Source organism: Coregonus clupeaformis, unplaced genomic scaffold (genome assembly GCF_020615455.1).
Source record: "Coregonus clupeaformis isolate EN_2021a unplaced genomic scaffold, ASM2061545v1 scaf0648, whole genome shotgun sequence".
Taxonomy (NCBI): Eukaryota; Metazoa; Chordata; class Actinopteri; order Salmoniformes; family Salmonidae; genus Coregonus; species Coregonus clupeaformis.
In genome coordinates this window covers 207,501-217,500 of record NW_025534103.1, presented here as the reverse complement: position 1 = coordinate 217,500, position 10,000 = coordinate 207,501, and the positions used below count along the sequence as shown (strand labels likewise).

General features: G+C 51.0%; 1 protein-coding gene across 8 annotated transcripts in view; it reads right to left on the bottom strand.

The window, feature by feature from the left end:
- Positions 1-10,000, bottom strand: part of lmo3 (LIM domain only 3) — a 98,216-nt gene that overhangs the window by 20,306 nt on the left and 67,910 nt on the right. The window lies entirely within an intron of this gene.

Here is a 10,000-nt window from a genome sequence, read left to right as displayed (position 1 = left end):
AGGAAGGGTTCAGACAGACGGTGAAGGAAGAGTTCAGGCAGACGGTGAAGGAAGAGTTCAGGCAGACGGTGAAGGAAGAGTTCAGACAGACGGTGAAGGAAGAGTTCAGACAGACGGTGAAGGAAGAGTTCAGGCAGACAGTCAAGGAAGAGTTCAGGCAGACGGTCAAGGAAGAGTTCAGACAGACGGTCAAGGAAGAGTTCAGGCAGACAGACGGTCAAGGAAGAGTTTTACATTTACGTCATTTAGCAGACGCTCTTATCCAGAGCGACTTACAGTTAGTGCATACATTATTCTTTTTTTTCATACTGGCCCCCCGTGGGAATCGAACCCACAACCCTGGCGTTGCAAATACCATGCTCTACCAAATGAGCTAACCTCCCTGCCGGCCATTCCCTCCCCTACCCTGGGCCAATTGTGCGCCACCCATGAGTCTCCCGGTCGCGGCCGGCTGCGACAGAGCCTGGATTCGAACCAGGATCTCTAGTGGCACAGTTAGCACTGCGATGCAGTGCCTTAGACCACTGCGCCACTCAGGAGTCCTGACAAGTCACCAGAATGTCCTGACAAGGTAGGAAAACAATAACTTTTTTGAAGTCTGGACTTTTTTCATGTCCTGATTTAGTTAATATGCTGTTTTAGTCTTAAGGTTTAGGGTTTGGGATTAAGGTTAGGGTTGAGGGTAAGGTTAGGTTTAAGGTTAGGTTTGGGGTTAGAGTTAGGTTTGGGGTTAGGAGTTAGGTTTAGGGGTTTATGGTTAAGATTAGGTTTAGGGTTAGGGGTTAGGGACTGTGTGTGTGTGTGTGTGTGTGTGAGTGTGTGTGTGTGTGTGTGTGTGTGTGTGTGTGTGTGTGTGTGTGTGTGTGTGTGTGTAATTGTAATAATGTAGTGAGTTGTATCTCTGTGTTTTGCAGTGCTGAGTACTCTCATAAACGCTGGGTTGTTAAGGTAACAGATGTTATTTTTAAAACATCTGTACAATCTGCTTGTGAGAGGAAGGAAGACTTGTTAAGGTCAGATATAGAAGACGAGACGGTAAGCAACGGTCTTAAGGAGTTCTAGAACTACATTTAGAACTACCTCCCTCTCTCTCTCTCTCTCTCTCTCTCTCTCTCTCTCTCTCTCTCTCTCGCCTCTCTCTCTCTCTCTCTCTCTCTCTGTCTCTCTCTCTCTCTCTCTCTCTCTCTCTCTCTCTCTCTCTCTCTCTCTCTCTCTCTCTCTCTCTCTCTCTCTCTCTCTCTCTCTCTCTCTCTCTCTCTCTCTCTCTCTGTCTCTCTGTCTCTCTGTCTCTCTCTCTCTCTCTCTCTCTCTCTCTCTCTCTCTCTCTCTCTCTCTCTCTGTCTCTCTCTCTCTCTCTCTCTCTCTATCTCTCTCTCTCTCTGTCTCTCTCTCTCTCTCTGTCTCTCTCTCTCTCTGTCTCTCTCTCTCTCTCTCTCTCTCTCTCTCTCTCTCTCTCTCTCTCTCTCTCTCTCTCTCTCTCTGTCTCTGTCTCTCTCTCTCTCTCTCTCCCTCTTTCTCTATCTCTACCTCTATCTCCCTCTCTCTCTCTCTCTCCCTCTCTCTCTGTCTCTCTCTCTCTCCCTATCTCTATATATACCTCTATCTCACCCTCTATCTCATCATATAATAGCGCAACCAAATGACATGGATTGTAGTTGAGATGACATTAAAAGTACATGGTGCAAGTGATCAATGCCGTTCTAGATTCTGCTCAGATTATTACAGCAATGGTGAAGATCTCCACAGACCTGCGATGACCTGTGCATGCTGTCTTGAACACGCTTTATAAGATGACAGAAGAAGAAATGTCTTCAGGTAGTTACAATAACCTCCAAATGATGCCATGGATGAGTTACTTATTTTAAAAGGTTGAATGTTACATTAGTTAGTAAGATAGTCCTAATTTTATGCTATTTACTGTATTAAAAAAGTAATATTTATTTGTGTTTGGTTTCATTTAAAGGAGATGTACAGAGCCTTTGGAAAGTATTCAGACCCCTTGACTTTTTCCACATTTTGTTACGTTACAGCCTTATTCTAAAATTGATTCAATTGTTTTTTTCCACTCATCAATCTACACACAGTACCCCATAATGACAAAGCAAAAACTGGTTTTTAGAAATTCTTGCTAATTTATAAAAAATAAAAAAAACGGAAATATCACATTTACATAAGTATTCAGACCCTTTGTACTCAGTACTTTGTTGAAGCACCTTTGGCAGCGAGTCTTCTTGGGTATGACGCTACAAGCTTGGCACACCTGTATTTGGGGAGTTTCTCCCATTCTTCTCTGCAGATCCTCTCAAGCTCTGTCAGGTTGGATGGGGAGCGTTGCTGCACAGCTATTTTCAGGTCTCTCCAGAGATGTTAGATCGGGTTCTCCAGGCTCTGGCTGGGCCACTCAAGGACATTCAGCGACTTGTCCCGAAGCCACTCCTGCGTTGTCTTGGCTGTGTGCTTAGGGTCGTTGCCCTGTTGGAAGGTGAACCTTCGCCCCAGTCTGAGGTCCTGAGCGCTCTGGAGCAGGTTTTCATCAAGGATCTCTGTACTTTGCTCCGTTCATCTTTGCCTCGATCCTGACTAATCTCCCAGTCCCTGCCACTGAAAAACAACCCCACAGCATGATGCTGCCACCACCAGGCTTCACCGTAAGGATGGTGCCAGGTTTCCTCCAGATGCGACGCTTGGCATTCAGGCCAAAGAGTTCAATCTTGGTTTCATCAGACCAGATAATCTTGTTTCTCATGGTCAGAGTCCTTTAGGTGCCTTTTGGCAAACTCCAATCGGTCTGTCATGTGCCTTTTACTGAGGAGTGGCTTCCGTCTGGCCATTCTACCATAAAGGCCTATTTGGTGGAGTGCTGCAGAGATGGTTGTCCTTCTGGAAGGTTCTCCCATCTCCACAGAGGAACTCTAGAGCTCTGTCAGAGTGACCATCAGATTCTTGGTCACCTCCCTGACCAAGGCCCTTCTCCCCCGATTGCTCAATTTGGCCGGGCGGCCAGCTCTAGGAAGAGTCTTGGTGGTTCCAAACTTCCTCCATTCAAGAATGATGGAGGCCACTGTGTTCTTGGGGACCTTCAATGCTGCAGACATTTTTTGGTACCCTTCCCCAGACCTGTGCCTTGACACAACCCTGTCTCTGAGCTCTACGGACAATTCCTTTGACTTAATGGCTTGGTTTTTGCTCTGACATGCACTGTAAACTATGGGACCTCATATAGACAGGTGTGTGTCATGAGCCCTCTCACTCCACCGGGTTACCACCTTAATTTGTTTCCACTATCTTCCACTCTGCTCACCTCCCTCTCTCTACTCAGCCTAACTAGCTCCACCTGTCCCTGCTCTGCTCGGCTCTAATTACTCTGCCAGCTGCGCTGCATTACCCACTAACCTCTCCCAGTATTTAAGGCCCTGTCTTTCAGCTCTCCGGTGTCAGATCGTCTGCAAAGCTCTCACCCGAACCTGTTTGCTCGCGCTTCTGGCTCACCCTGGTTTTGTGACCCCCGGACCTGCCTGTTTTTTGGGATACTCTTCTGCCTCAGGAGATCCAGACCTGCTTCTGCCATTACGACTCCTGACTACTCTTCAATCCCGGTAACTCTGACCAGCCTTCTGCCTTGCTACTACGTATTTTGGATTTCCCTTGAACTGTACTGCTGCCTGGTTTCATTCCGCCCTGTTGTGTCTGTGTCTCCCCCCAGGACTTCTGGACCACCCACCACCGGCTTCATAGGACGCATCGCTGCCACTGGGGGGCACAGACCCAGCGCCTTGGGACGGGATCCCTGTTACCCCTGGAGCCTTCATTCACTCCCTACTTCCCTTTTCCCTTAAGTTTAATAAACTTTCTGGTGTGACGCAATTGTGGTCCTCTGGTCGTCTGTCTGAATCGTGACAGTACGATCTGACCATTATGGACTCAGCGCACACTTTCCCCGACATGGAAACCGATGAGCATGAGCAGCAGTTCCAGCAGCAGCAACAACAACTCGCCATGATCATTCAACTCCTCACCAACCTTACCCCAGCCAGTCTGCCCACCAGCCCAGCCCCCGAGTTACCTGCCCCGGTCATTGCAGCCGCTGCTCCGAACCCAAGATTGGAAACCCCGAGCGGTTCAACGGCGATTCAACCCAGGTCCGGCCATTCCTGACTAGCTGCCGACTTCAGTTCTCCTTGCAGCCAAGGACCTTCGCCACGGAGGGGGCTAAAGTTGGGTATGCCATCACTCACCTGACGGGCCGAGCTCGACTCTGGGGAACAGCAGAGTTCGAACGTCAAACCCCCGCATGTGCAACCTTCGACCTGTTTGCTGAGGAGATGCTGAAGGTGTTTGACCTGGATTCACCCACCGCAGAGGCGTCTCGTGAACTGTTCAGTATTCGACAAGGCAGACGTACAGTCGCAGACCATTCCATCGACTTCCGAACCCTGGCTAGACGAAGTTCTTGGAACACACCATCGTTGGTGGACGCGTTCTTCCATAGTTTGGCTGACTATATCAAGGACGAGTTGGTCTCCCATGAACTGCCTTCCACTCTTGATGAAGCCATCGCACTGACTGTCAGGATCGACAGAAGGATACAGAACCGTCGTCGTGAGAGGGGGCGCCAAGGTCCACCTACTACCGGCATTCGGAGAGATCCGACTGGGCTCCTGTCATCTACTGCCACTCACCCAGGTCAGCTTGATCAGTCTGAGCCTATGGAGATTGGGCGAGCCTCCCTCACTCCTGCAGAGCGCCAGCGCCGCTTCACCTCAAACCTCTGCCTCTATTGTGGAGGTGATGGACATCGTGTGGTAACCTGCCCTTTAAAGGGCCGAAGCTCACCGGGCGTAGGGGGAGTCCGGTTGAGTTCAATGACCATCCAGTCCTCCGACCGCAAACCCCTGCTGCAAGTTCACCTCCGCCTCTCTGACTCAACTCACACCCTGGCTGCTCTGGTGGATTCTGGCGCCGAAGCCAACATAATGGACATCAAGCTGGCACGCCAACTGGGACTGGAGAACCTCCGTTTGACACCTCCTATTCCTGCCCGGGCACTGGACGGACACTTACTCGGATCGGTCACTCATGTCACGGCCCCGGTCTCGATGGGTCTGTCCGGGAAACCATCAAGAAACTATCCAGTTTCACCTGCTCCCCTCTCCAGGCCAACCCCTCATCCTGGGTTACCCATGGCTCCGCCGGCACAACCCTCAGCTCGACTGGGTGACCGGGGTGATCAGGGAGTGGGGAGAGGACTGCCACCGAACCTGCCTGCTTGCTGCCGCACTACCCCCTCGGCCAGTACCTACTAACTCCGCTCCTGACCTCTCCAATGTCCCAGAATGCTACCATGGTCTCAGAGAGGTGTTTAACAAAGCAAGAGCCACATCTCTGCCCCCTCACCGACCGATACGACTGTGCCATCGACCTCCTCCCTGGAACAGCTCCTCCAAGGGGTCGTCTTTATTCGTTGTCTGCTCCTGAAAGAAAGTCCATGGAGGACTACATCAATGGCTCTCTGTCCGCAGGATTAATCCGTTCATCTTCATCTCCTGCTGGTGCTGGCTTCTTCTTTGTGGGGAAGAAGGACGGATCTCTTCGCCCCTGCATCGACTACAGGGGACTCAACGACATCACAGTGAAGAACCGTTACCCTCTGCCTCTGCTCACCTCTGCTTTTGAGTTGCTCCAGGGAGCCACTGTTTTTACCAAGTTGGATCTCAGAAACGCTTACCACCTAGTGCGGATCCGGGAGGGAGATGAATGGAAAACCGCATTCAATACACCAACAGGCCACTACGAGTATCTGGTTATGCCTTTTGGCCTCACCAATGCTCCTGCTGTGTTCCAGGCTCTAGTGAATGATGTACTGCGGGACATGTTAAACAAGTTTGTCTTCGTTTACCTGGATGACATCTTAATTTACTCCAGAAACCTGTCTGAACACACCCGCCATGTCCAGCAAGTCCTTCATCGTCTTCTGGAGAATTCCCTCACGCCAAGGCAGAGAAATGTGAGTTTCACGTCAAGACAGTGGCCTTCCTGGGGTACATAGTGGCAGAAGGAAGTATCCAAATGGATCCTGCCAAAGTATCAGCAGTCACTTCATGGCCAGTTCCGGAGAACAGAAAGAAGCTGCAACAGTTTCTGGGGTTTGCTAACTTCTATAGGAAGTTTATCCGGAACTACAGTACCGTTGCTGCCCCTCTCACTGCTCTAACCAGCACCAAGCAACCCTTCACCTGGACCCCAGCAGCCGACAAAGCCTTCAGTACCCTCAAGGTGAGGTTCACCTCCGCTCCCATCCTCCAGATGCCTGATGTGGACCGGCAATTCATTGTGGAGGTGGACGCCTCGGATGTGGGAGTTGGGGCTGTGATTTCTCAGTGGGCTGCGGAGGATAGGAAGCTCCATCCCTGTGCCTTTTTCTCACGTCGGTTGTCCCCCTCTGAGTGCAATTACGACATAGGGAACCGTGAGCTGCTGGCTGTGAAGCTTGCCTTGGAGGAGTGGCGTCACTGGCTGGAGGGGTCCACCATTCCATTTCTCGTTTGGACCGATCATAAGAACTTGGAGTACATCCGCACGGCCAAACGGTTGAACTCCAGGCAGTCCCGCTGGGCCCTGTTCTTCACCAGGTTTAATTTCACTCTGTCATACCGGCCTGGATCACGCAACACCAAGCCAGACGCCCTCTCCCGTCAATTCCAGAAGGATGACACCCCCTCCAAGGACCCTGTGTCGATTCTGCCAAGTCCCTGCATCGTTGCAGCTCTGACCTGGGCTGTTGAGGAACAGGTGCTGGAGGCTCTCCGTAACCAGCCAGGTCCCAGCACTTGCCCAGCTGACCGCCTTTTTGTCCCCGAAGACCTGAGGTCCCAGGTCATTCAGTGGGGACATGACTCCCGCCTAGCTTGTCACCCTGGCTCCACCCGCACTTACAACCTGCTCGCCCAGAGGTTCTGGTGGCCCTCTCTGAGGAAGGATGTCGGGAATTCGTCCAAGCCTGCCCCATCTGCAACCAACACAAGTCGTCCTGCCAGCCCCCAGCCGGATTGCTGCAGCCCCTGCCTGTGCCCAGACGTCCCTGGTCTCACATCGCCCTTGACTTTGTCACGGGGCTGCCCCCCTTCAAGTGGCATGACCGTCATTCTCACCATCGTTGACCGTTTCAGCAAGATGGCACACTTCATTCCCCTCCCCAAGCTCCCAACCGCCAAGGAGACCGCCCAGGTGGTCCTGGAACACGTCTTCCGGATCCACGGACTGCCAAGGGATGTTGTTTCTGACCGTGGTCCACAATTCTCCTCCGCTTTTTGGAAGGAGTTCTGTCACCTGCTGGGAGCCACAGTCAGTCTGACTTCCGGATTCCATCCCCAATCCAATGGGCAGTCAGAGCGGGCTAATCAGGAGCTCGAGAAGGCGCTGCGATGCATGACTTCACGCAACCCCCACTCCTGGTCGCAGCAATTGACATGGGTGGAGTACGCACACAATTCTCTGACCTGCTCTGCCATCGGTATGTCCCCTTTCCAATGTGTTTATGGATACCAGCCTCCTCTATTTGCCAGCCAGGAGGAGGAGGTTACTTGCCCATCTGCACTTGCTTTTGCCCGTCGATGTCGCCGCACCTGGTCACAAGCCCGAGCCACACTCCTCAGGTCCGTTGCCAGCTACACTACCGGGGCCAACCGTCGGAGAATTCCTGCTCCCACCTACCATGTTGGTCAAAGGGTGTGGTTGTCATCGAAGAACCTGCCACTCAGGGTGGAGTCGCAGAAGCTGGCACCTCGGTTCATTGGCCCATTCCCTATCATAAGAGTGATTAGCCCGACTGCTGTCCGGCTCCAACTGCCTAATTCCCTGAGGGTGCACCCCACTTTCCATGTGTCTAAGATTAAGCCCATCCATGAGAGTCCGCTGGTCCCTGCTGCGCCTGGTCCTCCTCCTCCACGGCTCGTCGATGGTGGTCTGGTTTACACCGTCCGCCGCCTGCTTCGGTCCAGACGGAGGGGTAGGGGTCTCCAGTACCTCATTGACTGGGAGGGCTATGGACCTGAGGAAAGGACCTGGGTGCCAGCTAGTCGGATTGTGGATAGGACTCTCATCACCGCTTTCCACCAACGGCATCCTGATCAACCTGCAATCCGTAGGGGGCCGCCCCAGAGGGGTCCCTAACCGTCCGGCCCGCTCGGCTTCCTGTCCTGTGCCTGATCCTGTCTCGGGACCTGTCCCATCTCCCCGACCCACGGCCCTCCGGCTTCCTCCGAGGATGAGGACGTTCACTCGGACCGTTCGGAGGAGTTCTAGCCCTCCTCCGGCTCCCCTCCTCCCGCCCGGCGTGGTGTTGCTCTTGGGACTTCTGGGGCCGTCCCTTGGGGGGGTTCTGTCATGAGCCCTCTCACTCCACCGGGTTACCACCTTAATTTGTTTCCACTATCTTCCACTCTGCTCACCTCCCTCTCTCTACTCAGCCTAACTAGCTCCACCTGTCCCTGCTCTGCTCGGCTCTAATTACTCTGCCAGCTGCGCTGCATTACCCACTAACCTCTCCCAGTATTTAAGGCCCTGTCTTTCAGCTCTCCGGTGTCAGATCGTCTGCAAAGCTCTCACCCGGAACCTGTTTGCTCGCGCTTCTGGCTCACCCTGGTTTTGTGACCCCGGACCTGCCTGTTTTTTGGATACTCTTCTGCCTCAGGAGATCCAGACCTGCTTCTGCCATTACGACTCCTGACTACTCTTCAATCCCGGTAACTCTGACCAGCCTTCTGCCTTGCTACTACGTATTTTGGATTTCCCTTGAACTGTACTGCTGCCTGGTTTCATTCCGCCCTGTTGTGTCTGTGTCTCCCCCCAGGACTTCTGGACCACCCACCACCGGCTTCATAGGACGCATCGCTGCCACTGGGGGGGGCACAGACCCAGCGCCTTGGACGGGATCCCTGTTACCCCTGGAGCCTTCATTCACTCCCTACTTCCCTTTTCCCTTAAGTTTAATAAACTTTCTGGTGTGACGCAATTGTGGTCCTCTGGTCGTCTGTCTGAATCGTGACAGTGTGCCTTTTCAAATCATGTCCAATCAATGATCAATTGAATTTACCGCAGGTGGACTCTAATCAAGTTGTAGAAACATCTCAAGGATGATCAATGGAAACAGGATGCACCTGAGCTCAATTTCGAGTCTCATAGCAAAGGGTCTGAATAATTATGTAAATAAGGTATTTCTGTTTGTTTTTTCCAAAACATTTGCAAACATTTCTAAAAACCTGTTTTCGCTTTGTAATTATGGTGTATTGTGTGTAGATTGCTGAGGGAAAAAACATATTTAATCAATTGTAGAATAAGGCTGTAACGTAACAAAATGTGGAAAAAGTCAAGGGGGTCTGAATACTTTCCCAAGGCACTGTATCTACTGCTTTGATAGTTCCATCTGAGCCACTGGCTTAATCCCATTCTTTAACTTCTGGTTGAGTTGGAGACATAAATCGACAAGTTAATAGGCTATTAACTGTACTCCAAAAGTGTTATTGGATTGTGTTTGGTTGTCAAAGCAACCAAATATCGACATTTTGAAGGAGATGCTTCTTCTGCTCCATCTGGACTGACTCTGGCTTTATTTACAGTCTGTCTACTAATTCATTTATTGATGTGTTGGATTAACGTCTCCATTTCAACCAAAAAAATCTAAGTTACAGAATAGGAAGAAATCAAATCAAACTTTAAATGCACTTTAATTACAGTTTGATTTGATTAAATCATATTTCTAAATGTAATCCTATTTCTAAACAAATCTTGAAACCCCTAGGCTTGTATGTTTCGCCTTCGTTTGAGCTGAATCCTGGGCTGAACTGGAAACAACAGCTGTTGATGACTTCCCAAAGGCCTAAATAGCATCATTGATGACATATGATTGATAAAGTGTGGTGACATTTCATTTTGCTCTGTTGAACCTACACTTTAGAATGAACCTACACTTTAGAATCTATTAAGTGGAGATTTCTCAACAATC